Here is a 13,071-nt window from a genome sequence, read left to right as displayed (position 1 = left end):
CATTTCATTTCCTTCCTTTTCCTCCAGTCGGCCCTCCAGTGGGGAAAGGGCACGATAGACTCCTGGCAAAATAAAAAGGGCAAGTGTGGATGTTCAAGGAACAAGGAGCCTGACAAAATACTGGCTAGGAGGGTATGGGTCAGAGATGGGACCACATGAAATAAACAGGAAATGGGCAGGGAGTCAGAGGACCCAGAGAGTGGCTAGGAACCTAGTCCATGGACTGTGTGAATAGTCACGAAGTGGGTGAGCGGATGTCAGTTCTGATGCACAAAGGCCATGAACAAGCAGGAACTTAAGAGTAAAATATAGGGTGTGAACCAGAAAGAACAAAATCTGAAAGGAAAACAATGTGAGCAGAAGCAGCGAGAGACATAGGCAATCAGACAGGGCAGGCAGGGCCAAAGGCCTTGTAATTCATGAGTACATCAGAGTGCCCTTTCACGTTGTTGTTTAGTCACTAAGCTGTGTCCAACTCTTTTGCAACCCCATGGACTGTAGCCACCAGTCTCTTTTGTCTGTGAGATTTCCTAGGCAAGAATACTAGAGTGGGCTGCCATTTCCTTCTCCAGGGGATCTTCCCAACCCAGGGGTCAAACCATGTCTCCTGCATTGGCAGGTGAACCAAAGCCTGCTCTTTGCATACAGGATATAAAAAGATAGTACAAGATGGCACCAAGAAAACAAAGGGACCATTATATAAAAATTCCTAAAATATATTTATTAATAGAAAAGTTTTGGAATTATAAAGTACTCATGCATTATTCCAAAGAGTGATTCAAAACCAATAGCTAGGCACTTTACGCTTTTACAAAGCACTACAACATTAATTATCTTATTTGATTCTCATAACAAATGTTTATGTGAAAAGACAGTTACATTGGTTAATTTCATGTGCCAGCTTGACTGGGCCACAGGGTGCCCAGATATTTGGTCAAACATTATTCTGGTGTCTCTTTCAAAGGAGGGTGTTTTTGTCTGAGATGAACATTTAAATCAGTAGACTAAGTAAAGCAGATTGCTCTCCCTAATGTGGGTAGGCCTCAGCCAATCAGTTGAAGGCCTGAATAGAAGAAAAATCTTACCCTGAGTAACAGGGCATGCCTCCAGTCTAACTGCTTTCAAAGTGAGACATCAGCTATTTCCTTCCTCCAGATTCGAACTGAAACATTGGTTCTTCCTGGATTTGAGCCTGCTGGGCTTCAGAATGAAACTACACCATCAGCTCTCCTGGGTCTCTACCTGGGTCTCAATCTAAAGACCTTGGGACTTGACAGCCTCCACAATTATGGAAGCCAATTCCTTATAATATGACATATTATACAGCCAATAGGAGGTACTGTGTGTATGTGTATGTGTATATGTATATGTATGGAGGACTTCCCCAGTGGCTCAGGGGTGAAGAATCCTCTGGCAATGAATGAGATGAAGGAGACTCAGGTTCGATCTCTGGGTCAGGAAGATCCCCTGGAGGAAATGGCAACCCACTTTGTTATTCTTGCCAGGAAAATCCCATGGACAGGGAAGCCTGGTGGGATATAGTTCATAGGGTCACAAAGAGTCAGACGTGACTGAGCGACTGAGCAGCAGCGCAGTCCTGTAGATACGTATATATAGTACATTCTATTGGTTCTGTTTCTCTGAAGAACCCTGGTGAATACAGCAATATTACTGCCATTTTATAAATAAACCGACTGAGATCTAGAGAGATCAAATGACCATCACAAGGTCACAGGAGCATTAATGGAAAAGAAGACGTGAACTCCACAGTCTTCTAACTTGAAGCCATGTCAACTTGCTCTTTCCTATAGCTTGGATAAGATCATGCTTAGGTTTAGAATCCATTGCTTTAATTTTTAATCAGCAGAGCTTATTTTCCAGAACAGTTTTAGATTTACAGAGGAATTGATCAGATAGTACTGAAAGTTCCCAGCCACCTCCCACATCCAGTGTCCCCATATTATTAGCATCTTATATTAGGATGTTACACATGCCACAGCTAATGAGCTAAGGATAATATACTGTTTTTATTACCTAAAGTCCATACTTTGCTCAAATTCTTTAGCTTTACCTACTGTCCTTTATCTCCGCCTGGATTCCATCTAGGACACCACATTACATTTAGTCATCATATCTCCTGAGGCTCCTTTAGACTGGCAGTTTCTCAGACTTTCCTTGTTTTAGATGACTTTGACAATTTGACAAGAGCTGATCAGGGATTTTGTGGAATGCCCCTTTATAAGAACCAGTCTGGTGCTTTCTCATGATTAGACCGAGGTAATGGGTTTGGGGGAGAAAGATCACAGACATAAAATGCCATTTTCAGCACACTGTATCAAGTGTGCACACTATCAACATGATTTATACAGTTGATGTTGACCGTGATTATCTGGCTGAGGTAGTATTTGTCAGTAAAGTTACTCCTTTTCCCTCCCATCTTTCCATACTGTCTTCTTTGGAAGGAAATTACTATGCACGTTTAAGGTGTGGGGAGTTATGCTCCTGTGCAGTGGAATATCTACATAATTTATTTGGAATTCTTGTGCACAGGAAAATGGTCTCTCTCGCATTTATTAATGCATCATGATCTGGAGGCTCGTGGGTGTATATATTTATGTATAAGGATGCCCTGGTGGCTCAGATGGTAAAGGGTCTGCTGCAGTGCTGGAGACTCCATCCCTGGGTTGGGAAGATCCCCTGGAGAAAGGAACTTTGGGTTATGACCCAATGTTACTTTAATTTGTCACTCAGATTGTTCTAGCTTTAGCCACTGGGGGTTCTTTCAGTTCACTCCTGTGTCCCTTTGACATAGCCCACAAATGATGCCCCACCAATGAGTCATCATTTTGTTTTGTTTTTGTTCATTGACTTCCTTATTTTCTGGCACTACAAGATGCTTCTGGTTCATTTGCATATCTCCTGCCCCAATCCTAGAATCAGCCATGTCTCCAAGGAGCCCTGGTTACTCTTAGAGAAAGATATTAGAAACTAAAATCTGGACTAGTTGTGCTCATTAATTACCAGCCTTCTCAGTGGGCAGAACAAATATATGTGTATATGTGACTTTCTATAAACATTTCTATATGTAACTATTTATGGCTCCATTAAGTTAACATTAATTCTAATTGGTGTCTCTATCTCTAGTGCACATGAATCTTTCTTCTTTTACGATTTTTGTTGAGATATAACTGACAGATAACATTGTCTTAGTTTCAGGTATACTACATTCAGTTCAGTCGCTCAGTCATCCAATTCTTTGCGACCCCATGAACCATGGCACTCCAGGCCTCCCTATCCATCACCAACTAATAGGGTTGACACAAACCCATGTCCATTGAGTCGATGATGCTATCCAACCATCTCATCCTCTGCTGTCCCCTTCTCCTCCTGCCCTCAATCGTTCCCAGCATCAGGGTCTTTTCCAATGAGTCAGCTCTTCGTATCAGGTGGCCAAAGTACTGGAGTTTCAGCTTCAACATCAGTCCTTCCAATGAACACCCAGGACTGATCTCCTTTAGGATGGACTGGTTGGATCTCCTTGCAGTCCAATGAACTCTCAAGAGTCTTCTCCAACACCACAGTTCAAAACCATCAATTCTTCAGCATCAACTTTCTTCACAGTCCAACTCTCACATCCATACATGACCACTGGAAAAACCATAGCCTTGACTAGACAGACCTTTGTAGGCAAAGTAATGTCTCTGCTTTTTAATACGCTGTCTAGGTTGGTCATCACTTTTCTTCCAAGGAGTAAGCATCTTTTAATTTCATGGCTGCAATCACCATCTGCAGTGATTTGGGAGCCCCCCAAAACTGTTTCCACTGTTTCCCCATCTATTTCCCATGAAGTGATGGGACCAGATGCCATGATCTTCATTTTCTGACTGTTGAGCTTAAGCCAACTTTTTCACTCTCCTCTTTCACTTTCATCAGGAGGCTCTTTAGTTCTTCCTCACTTTCTGCCATAAGGGTGGTGTCATCTGCATATCTGAGGTTATTGATATTTCTCCCAGAAATCTTGATTCCAGCTTGTGCTTCATCCAGCCCAGCATTTCTCATGATGTACTCTGCATATAAGTTAAATAAGCAGGGTGACCATATACAGCCTTGACAGACTCCTTTTCCTATACTACATAATGATTTGTTATTTGTTTATATTGTGGAATGATCATCACAGTCAATCTAGTTAACATACATCACCACAACTAGTTACAATTATTTTCTTGTGATGAGAATTTTCGAGATCTACTCTATTAACAACTTTCAAATACAAAATACAGTAGTGTTAACTAGTTACCACACCATACATTATATCCCCAGAATTCATTTAGTTTATAACTAGAAATTTGTACCTTTGGACCACCCCACATGGATTCTAACATACCCTATCCTTGCTTATCTGTAAATTCCCACTTCTATAATGAGAAACCTTGATCCCACCATCCACCATCCATTTGCTTAATTGGTCCATTCCACTATACATATATAGCAGTATCAGAATTGTTAACCTGTACCCTTGTGGAAAACCAGCTTTATCAACTAAAATATATCTCTTATAAGCAGTTCCTTTTGCCTTTAGTCTTACAGACTCCTTAATTTCCAAAGTGACTTAGTTCAACACCTCCCCCCTGCAACTCCTTCAGTGGGCTGTTTCATACATTCGTGATACAATTAGATTCTTTTATTATAGTATACATTCTTTCCTGAAATCCTCTAACATTCTGAACTTGTTTTAAATTTGTGTGCATTAAGATTCATTCTTTGTTCCATAAATTTCTTTGGGTTTTGACAAATGCATAATGTCATATCCAATATAACAATATCATACAGAGTACTTAAACACCTAAAATAGACACTCTTTGCCTTCCTGGATTGTCTCATCTCCTGCTTCAGCCTTAGGAGCCAGCAGTAGGGAGCACAGTCTTGATAAGAAGTTTACTATTCTCTCTGTAATTTTCCTTACTCATTAGCAGAGCTGTTTGACCATTCTTGGGTTGGCCAAGGCTTGGGAGCAAAAGAGGGAACACAATCCTCTCTGGCCAGCACACTTGTGGAAAGCCATGAGCCTTCTGGATGTGCGCCCTTGCAAAAGTGCCAAATCTCCCATGAGGCACAGGGAGAACCTGTTCCATGCCGGGGGCTGGGGTCCTCCTACCTGCAGTCCCCCTGCCACACACGACATCTCTCCTGGCTATTCACTTCTGATGCTCCCTCAGCTCCTGGCTTTCTAGGGCTCTTCTTCCTATTGGGAATTATCTCACCCTTCCAGAGGGTCCCCTTGAGTAGGATAAGAAAACAGATGCCGGTGCTTCCCTGGTGGCTCAGTGGTAAAGAATCTGCCTGCCAAGGAGGAGACGCAAGTTCAATCCCTAATCTGGGAGGAATCCCACATGCCACGGGGCAACTAAGCCCAGGAGCTGCAACTACTGAGCCCACGTGCCGGAACTACTAAAGCCTGAGTACCCTAAAGCCTGTTCTCTGCAACAAGAGAAGCCACACATGAAAATGAGATGCCCAGGCACCACAACTAGAGAAAAGCTCGTGCAGTAATGAAGACACAGAACAACCAATCAATAAATAAAGAAGACAGATGCCTGATTCTTTTTCAAAGAATTCACATCAGACCCACAGGAAGTACATACCTACAGAGTGCCCTGCACCCGCCCCCCCCCCCCCCCAGATTGCAGGGCGTTTCCAAGACCAGCTTGACTTTCACGCCGCATGATACAACTCTAAGTTTTACTGGGTAGAAGTTAGATGCCTCATATATTATATAAGTTAGATGTCCTCACATCCCCTACTTCCAAGAGATGAATAAAAAGCTCTCTAATTATTTTTCTTAAAGTTGGACCTAAGTTGAGGGAAATCTCCACTCCCACCCAGCCTGACCTCCTTCCCTCCCCAGTCAAGATGCAGACAACACACAAGACATATGGCCTGCTCCCTCCTTGTGAAGTCCTATCTTCCCTTGCAGAGCTTGGAGGTGGGTGATGAACTAGTGGGTGATCCTCATTTCATCATCTCAGTGATGTGGATACCTCTCATCCCCAAATTGCCACTCTCCAAACCTCAGAAGTTGCCCCCCCCCAAAAAAAATGGAGAGGAGAAGCCAAAAAACTACACCACAGAGGAGGGGTGGTTTTCCCCTAAGGAAGTGAATATTCCTACCCTCAAGCTTCCTAGAAAGAAGCCAGCCTTATGGCAGGAAATGAAGAGTCCTGGATGGGACTTCAGTTCAGGGAAGGAGATGTCTTTTCTGTGCTTTCTGGTTTTCAGGGCTGCTGAGACCAGAACTACCTACTAGTGTAGGTGGCAGGCCAACATCCAGATGGAGAGGGGCTCTGTTCCTTTATTGGGAAAAGAAGTTCATGTTCAGGGACCTATGTGGTGGTGCTCGTCTGGTAAGAGCTACTAGTTCCTGCTGAGGTGTGTGACCCACCTAGCATACCTGAATCTCCAGCTTGTGATCAAAAGGAGCCTGGCATTGGCTGTGCAGTGGGAAATCCAGAGAAAGATCTCTTCCACACTTGGAAAGCCATGGTCACAGGGAGGTAATGATTTCTCTGTGCCCACTGCCCCCATCTGAGGCAGGATTGGTGGTGGCAGGATTGGAGGGCACCAGCAAGGGTCACCAGCAGAGACATGGCCAGATAGCAGAATGAGGAGGCTGGAGTGGAAGACACAAGCTGGCAGAGATCTAGTGACAAGGTCCCCTGAGACAGCACCAGGAAGGGTTTTCAATAATAGGCTGGGGAGAGGCAAGCTGGAGGTCAGTCTCCATCTGAGTATAATGAGTATGAACCTAACCTTGTTCAGAAGCAAGCACTGGGAGTCCCAGATCTACCAGTTATAGCAAAAATATCATCAAGAACTTTAGGCCAGAGACTAAAGCCACGTGGACTCTTACTAAGCTTGCAAAAGTGAAATTTCTGTTGCCATCTGTCTGTCTTTTCTATGAGGATCAGCAGTAAACTCTTTAAGCACAAAGTGTTTCTTAGTTTGTTTGGGGGGCAGTAAAATAAGCTAGAGGGGAAATCAAGGAAACATACCTCTCTGTCAGTCATTTTATCAGGGAAAAGGACTCAAAACTGTAGGTAAAGAAGGGGTTTCATCACAGAATAGTGGAAAGTGGCTGTCCTCAAGACAGAAAAGAGAACGTGAAGAAGACCCTGGGCCTGAGAAGGCCCCTATTTCCTTCAAGAGGAAATGCTTTTTAAAAAAAATACCCTCACTGTGGAGAAAAGAGAACCCTCCTACACAGTTGGTAGGAATGTAAATTGGTACAACCATTAAGTGTATGAGGATCCCTTAGAAAACTAAAAATAGAGCCACCATATGATCCAGCAATCCAACTCACGGGTATATATCCAGAGAAAAACAAAATTTGAAAATATATGTGCCCCAATGTCCATTGTAGCACTATTTACAATAGCCAAGACATAGAAGCAACATAAATGTCTATCAAAAGATGAATGGACAAGGAAAATGTGGTGCATAAACAGTGGAATATTGCTCAGCCATGAAGAGAATGAGATAAGGCCATTTGCAGCAACATGAATGGACCTCGAGATTGTCACAGTAAGTGAAGGGAGCTAGACAGAGAAAGACAAATGTTACATGATATCACTCATATGTGGAGTCTAAAATATGACACAAATGAACGCATTTTCAAAACAGAAATAGACCACAGACATAGAAAACAAGCTTATAGTTACCAAAGTGGGGAGGGTTGGGAGGGATAAGTTAGGAGTTTGGGTCTAACATATACATACTACTATATATAGAATGGATAAACAAGGACCCACCCTATAGCACAGGGGACTACACTCCATAGTTTGTAACAACCTATCATGGAAGAGAATCTAACATGTATATGTAACTGAATCACTGCACTATACACCTGAAACTAACACAACGTTATAAACCAACTATGCTTCAGTTTTAAAAAAGAACACCATCACTCTTCCACCGAAAAAAAAAAAATCTGGGTTTACAGTCTGGCACTTCAAACTTAGCCACCTACCTCTGAGGCCTATTAACTACATGTCTTCGGGCAATTTGTCTTTAATCCTCAGTTTTCTCACCTTTAAAATGCAGCTAACAGTATCTACCTACCATTGGAGGATTACAGATATTAACTGATATAAAACATGTAAAACACTTGGAACAGAGGAAGCCCTCAGTAAAAAGGTCATTTTTTAAAAAGAAAATTATTCAATTCAAGGATAACACTGCTTTAAGGATAACACTTACTTTCAGATAGTGCATTAACAAATGCTATTAATGAAGATCTGAGATATCCAGAAAGAATTTGCCTTTAAAAGTTTTGCACTTTAAGTCTTCAGCAGTTTTCCAGAAAATTTATCTATTTAGAAGGTTTTTGAAATGACCATGAGCTCTTTGACAGCCTTCTCAGCAAAAGTTAGGGTCTACATCCTTCTCTCCTGTGTCTTCTCAGGCTCATAACTGCTGCCACAAATTTCAGTATGGCAGAAATGATGCTCCAAGACTTGGGTTGGGTCATCAAAGCTCATGTACCTTTTACCTACTCTTCTTGGAATGCTCACTCCAGGGAAAGTCAGCCACCATGCAAGAAATACAACGATCATGAAACCATCATTCTGACATCACATGTAGGGTGTCAATAAACAGCTATGGCTGAATGACTAACCCACAGACAGTATTAAATGCCACCCTGTGACTGAGTCATCCTGAGCACCCAGCCCAGTTGAGCCATCAGAGGACAGTAACTTCGGGCAACCTTTGTAGACATAAGAGGTCCACATAAGAGGTCCTAAGTGAGAGCTTCTAAGCCAGAAATATCTTGAATTTCTAACTCACAGTTTGGTGAGCAAAGTAAAATGGCTGCGAGTATACATCACTAAGTTTTGAGACAAGTTTTAGACATGCAGTAGGAGAAGGCGATGGCTCCCCACTCCAGTATTCTTGCCTGGAAAATCCCATGGATGGAGTAGCCTGGAGGGCTGCAGTCCATGGGGTTGCGAAGAGTCAGGCACGACTGAGCAACTTCACTTTCACTTTTCACTTTCATGCATTGGAGAAGGAAATGGCAACCCACTCCAGTGTTCTTGCCTGGAGAATCTCAGGAACGGGGAGCCTGGTGGGCTGCCGTCTATGGGGTCATACAGGGTCGGACATGACTGAAGTGACTTAGCAGTAGCAGCAGCAGAACCCTTGAAAACTCTCCTACAAGATTAAGAACCCCACAAACACAGTGTTTCCAGATTCTTTCCAAGTTTCCCCAGTGCCTATTTGGTCTGTGCCTTCAGAACCCTAAAAATAAAACTAGCCTCATTCTCATTCCTCTTTCTGCTACCAGCTTGATCATTTTGATGTTGATGAACAATAATTCTGTGTTTCCTATGTTCCTCCCAGTACGATGAATGGCTCTCATCCTTCAAATCAGGACAGAGCACCTGTGTCCACTGCAGGTGGGACTGTAGTCAGCAGGAGAGTCACAGACTGGCAGTCACAGCCTTCCCTTCATCAAGGCAGCAGCCCCTCTGTCAGCATCTGTCTGAGGGGAAAATAGATCATTGTTGGTGGAATTTGTGAGCCACCAATTTGTCAATAGACATGCCTTTGAAGGGAGGAGGGTGAGGCTGGAGAGAAGAAATACAAATCCTATTTTTTAATCCTCTGGAGTTGAATGTCTGTTTCATTGCTGTTAAGATTTTTGAGAGATGGAGCGTGCCTAAGAAAAATACCATGGGAAAGGGAGACACTGCAAATTGGTTTCCATAGCAACTTCTCTGCTAAGAGTAATGGTTCTACCCAACCTAGAGGGGAAAGTAGGAAGACTACGATATGCTCAAAACAAACACTTTCATGACTTAATCTTTTCCTTAAGTATTCAACTTTATGTAACTTGTTTGTTGCACATATTATAACTCTTACCAGGAGAGAGTGTTTCCCTAGGATCCCATTTCTGAGGAATTCATGAAATAGAGAGCTATACTGTGATAACATAACGACATATTGCACCCTATTAAAAGAGAAGAGTATAAAATGAGTCTTGGAGGGTCTAGCTCCAGGATCTAAACTGATTTGTCCAATGTTGTTCTTGATTGAATATTAAAAGTTTACTTTGTACTCATTTTACTTATCTGAAAATGGATCTATTGATGTCTTCCTATTTCACAGGGTTGTTGTGAAGATTGATTGAGACAAAATATACATAACTTTTGTGTAAATCTAAAATACAGACACATTAGTAATCATAGCAGCAGCAGTAATAGTAGAAGGAAAAGCAATAACGTTTTTAATGTTGGCAGAACTGGAACCCAGGACTTCTGAGCGTACCATTGGGTTTTTTCCTACCATCCCGCAATAGGGACTTTCCAGGTGATGCTGGAACCCAGCTGCCAAAGCAGGAGATATAAGAGATGCGGGTTCGATCCCTGGGTTGGGAAGATCACCTGGAGTAGGGGAAGGCAATCCAATCCAGTGTTTTTGCGTGGAGAATCCCATGGACAGAGGAAGCTGGGAGGCTACAGCCCATAGGGTCACAAAGAGTCAGACATGACTGAAGCAGCTTAGCACACAGGCACACACACACAACGCAAGACACAAGAATCAAAGTGTAGTGAGGTATCAACCCCATCTCCTGCCATTTGTCAGAGTCTGTCCTGTCGTCAGCAGTACTTATCTCTACTTTTAGGACATTTTAAACAACCCAGCTGTTATGACTCAAGGAATGATATATGGATTGGAACAAAAAAGAAAGAGAAAGTGAATTCCAATGACGAAGAACAGAAAGTTGAGAAAGCATACTTTTGGCCAACGCTGAAGATCTTCACATTATACTTAATGAAATTTTTAAATAAATATTTTTTTAAATAAATGTTTTTTTTTGTTTTAGGTCTTTATACTAAAATAAATACAATACTGGGCTTCAAAGTAATCACCATGGGAGGCTGTGGTTTTAGCGCTCCTATTTTAAAACTGACTTCAGAACTAGAAATTAAGCTCTTTCACTTTAAAATTTAAAACTGTTAATGACCAAAATTGTGTTCTCTCTCCTGTTTCCCAAATCATTCACCAAACATGGGTATGAATTGCTTTCAGTTGTTTCCAAAAATCACAGTCCCCCTCAAAGGATGAAAAGTTGTCGCCCCTGAAGATAAGTAAAAACATGTGCTCTGAATGCAATTAATTCCTACAGGAGCTCGAAACTGCCTTGGGCAATAAAGATATTGCAGGAATACATCCAAGATGATTACTTTGAAGTAGAGAAAAATCTAGATGAAAATTCCTAATATATTTGCTTTAAAAAACTAATCATTCTACTTCGTCGTTGGAACTTGACTCATTCACTTATTCATCAAGTTGTTCATTCAACAAAGGCTGATTTTTCACTCCTCCTCTATGGATACTGGGATATTAAGCTAAATACAAGACAGTCTTATCTATATGCTGATGATTTTTAAGCTTTTGTTTCCACCCCCAACCTGTCCTTGTTTATAGGCTCATATGTACCTTCTGGAACCTCCACCTTGATGTTTCATAGATGTTTCAGATTTTACATTTGAGACTTTGTGTCTGGTCACCTCAACCTGGGACCAAAAAAAAAAAAAACTTCTTTTTGTTTTTCCAGTTAATCACTGGTGCACTAAACTGTTCTTACCAATAGGAAGTCCAGATGCTTCTTCTTAAGACCCACATTTACTATGATTCTTTGATATTCTAGACCCTTTTCAGACCCAAGGAGTCCATGTGGCTTCCAAATGCCAAGTAGAGAGAGAACTGTAAGGTTCATTTTGACCACTGGCACCATCACCCCAAATGTAATCACAGAATGAACACTGGTCCCATTGAGGTCAGTGGTGATATGCTTTGAGTGATGCTTTTGGACACCTTGACTATGTTCTGTGCACCAAGGTGATCCTCCTGGCTTAAGTTAGGATTACAACTTGCTTTGCTGTATGATCCCCTGCTCACCAAGCTTCTAAAGCATGACACCACCACAGCATGGCCTGCCAAGGTCTACTGGCCTCAGCTACACACTTGGTCCTCTACATGAAACACTTCAGTGGCCCAGACTCCCCTTCTCCTGTGGCCTTTCTCTGTACTACATTGTCACTGTAACTTTATCTCTCTCTCTCTCTTTTGTATTAGAAGAGGATCTGAAAAATGCTAGTTTGTCAGTTCTATGATTGCCACATTTTATCACAACATTCATAGCTAAGGACTTTGAGTACTTGGTATATAGCAGGCACAGATACCATAATGAATGACGTCAAATCCCTGTCATTAAGAAACCTAGAGATTATCTCTTTCTGACTTAACTTCACTCTGTCTGACAGTCTCTAGATCTAGCCACATCTCTGCAAGTGGCACTATTGCATTCCTTTCCCTGGCTAAGTAATATTCCATTGTATATATGTACCACATCTTCTTTCTCCACGCCTCTGTTAATGGACATATAGGTTGTTTCCACGTCCTGGCTATAGTAAATAGTGCTGCAATGAACACTGAGGTGCATGTGCCTTCTTGAATTATGGTTTTCTCCGGGAGTGTGCCTAGGAATGGGATTTCCAGGTCATATGATAGTTTTATTAGGAGTTTTTTAAGGAACCTCCATACTGTTCTTCATAGTGGCTGCATTCATCTAAAGGACACCACTAACAGTCAAAATAATAAACCTAACAGGTGCTTCAGCAAATAAGGTATTGCAAAATTAAGAGGAAGGATATCTACAAAGATTTCTATGACTGAAGAGTTTTCCAGAGCCCTGACTCTGAAACGTTCCTTTTGGGTTCAAACCTTTAGGCTTGTGGTCTTTGAAAAAGGCAATCTTAGAAAAATATTCTGATATATCAGAGTGATTTCCCTAAGCCAGAAAACTTACAGATATTCCTGTAGGATCTGAGAAAAAAGAGCTACTGTGACCTTGCTCCCCCCTTTTCTGGAGCCTTCAATGTTCCCATTCTTTGTTCTTTTTTCTCCCCTGTGAAATAATTTAATCCTATATGTGCAAAAATCACTTGTCCAAAACCTGGCACATGCAAGGCTCAGTGCTCCTCTGGGGGACTATACATAACCAGAGGA

Source organism: Ovis canadensis, chromosome 2, assembly GCF_042477335.2.
Source record: "Ovis canadensis isolate MfBH-ARS-UI-01 breed Bighorn chromosome 2, ARS-UI_OviCan_v2, whole genome shotgun sequence".
In the NCBI taxonomy this organism is placed as follows: Eukaryota; Metazoa; Chordata; class Mammalia; order Artiodactyla; family Bovidae; genus Ovis; species Ovis canadensis.
Note: the sequence above shows the minus strand (reverse complement) of the source record.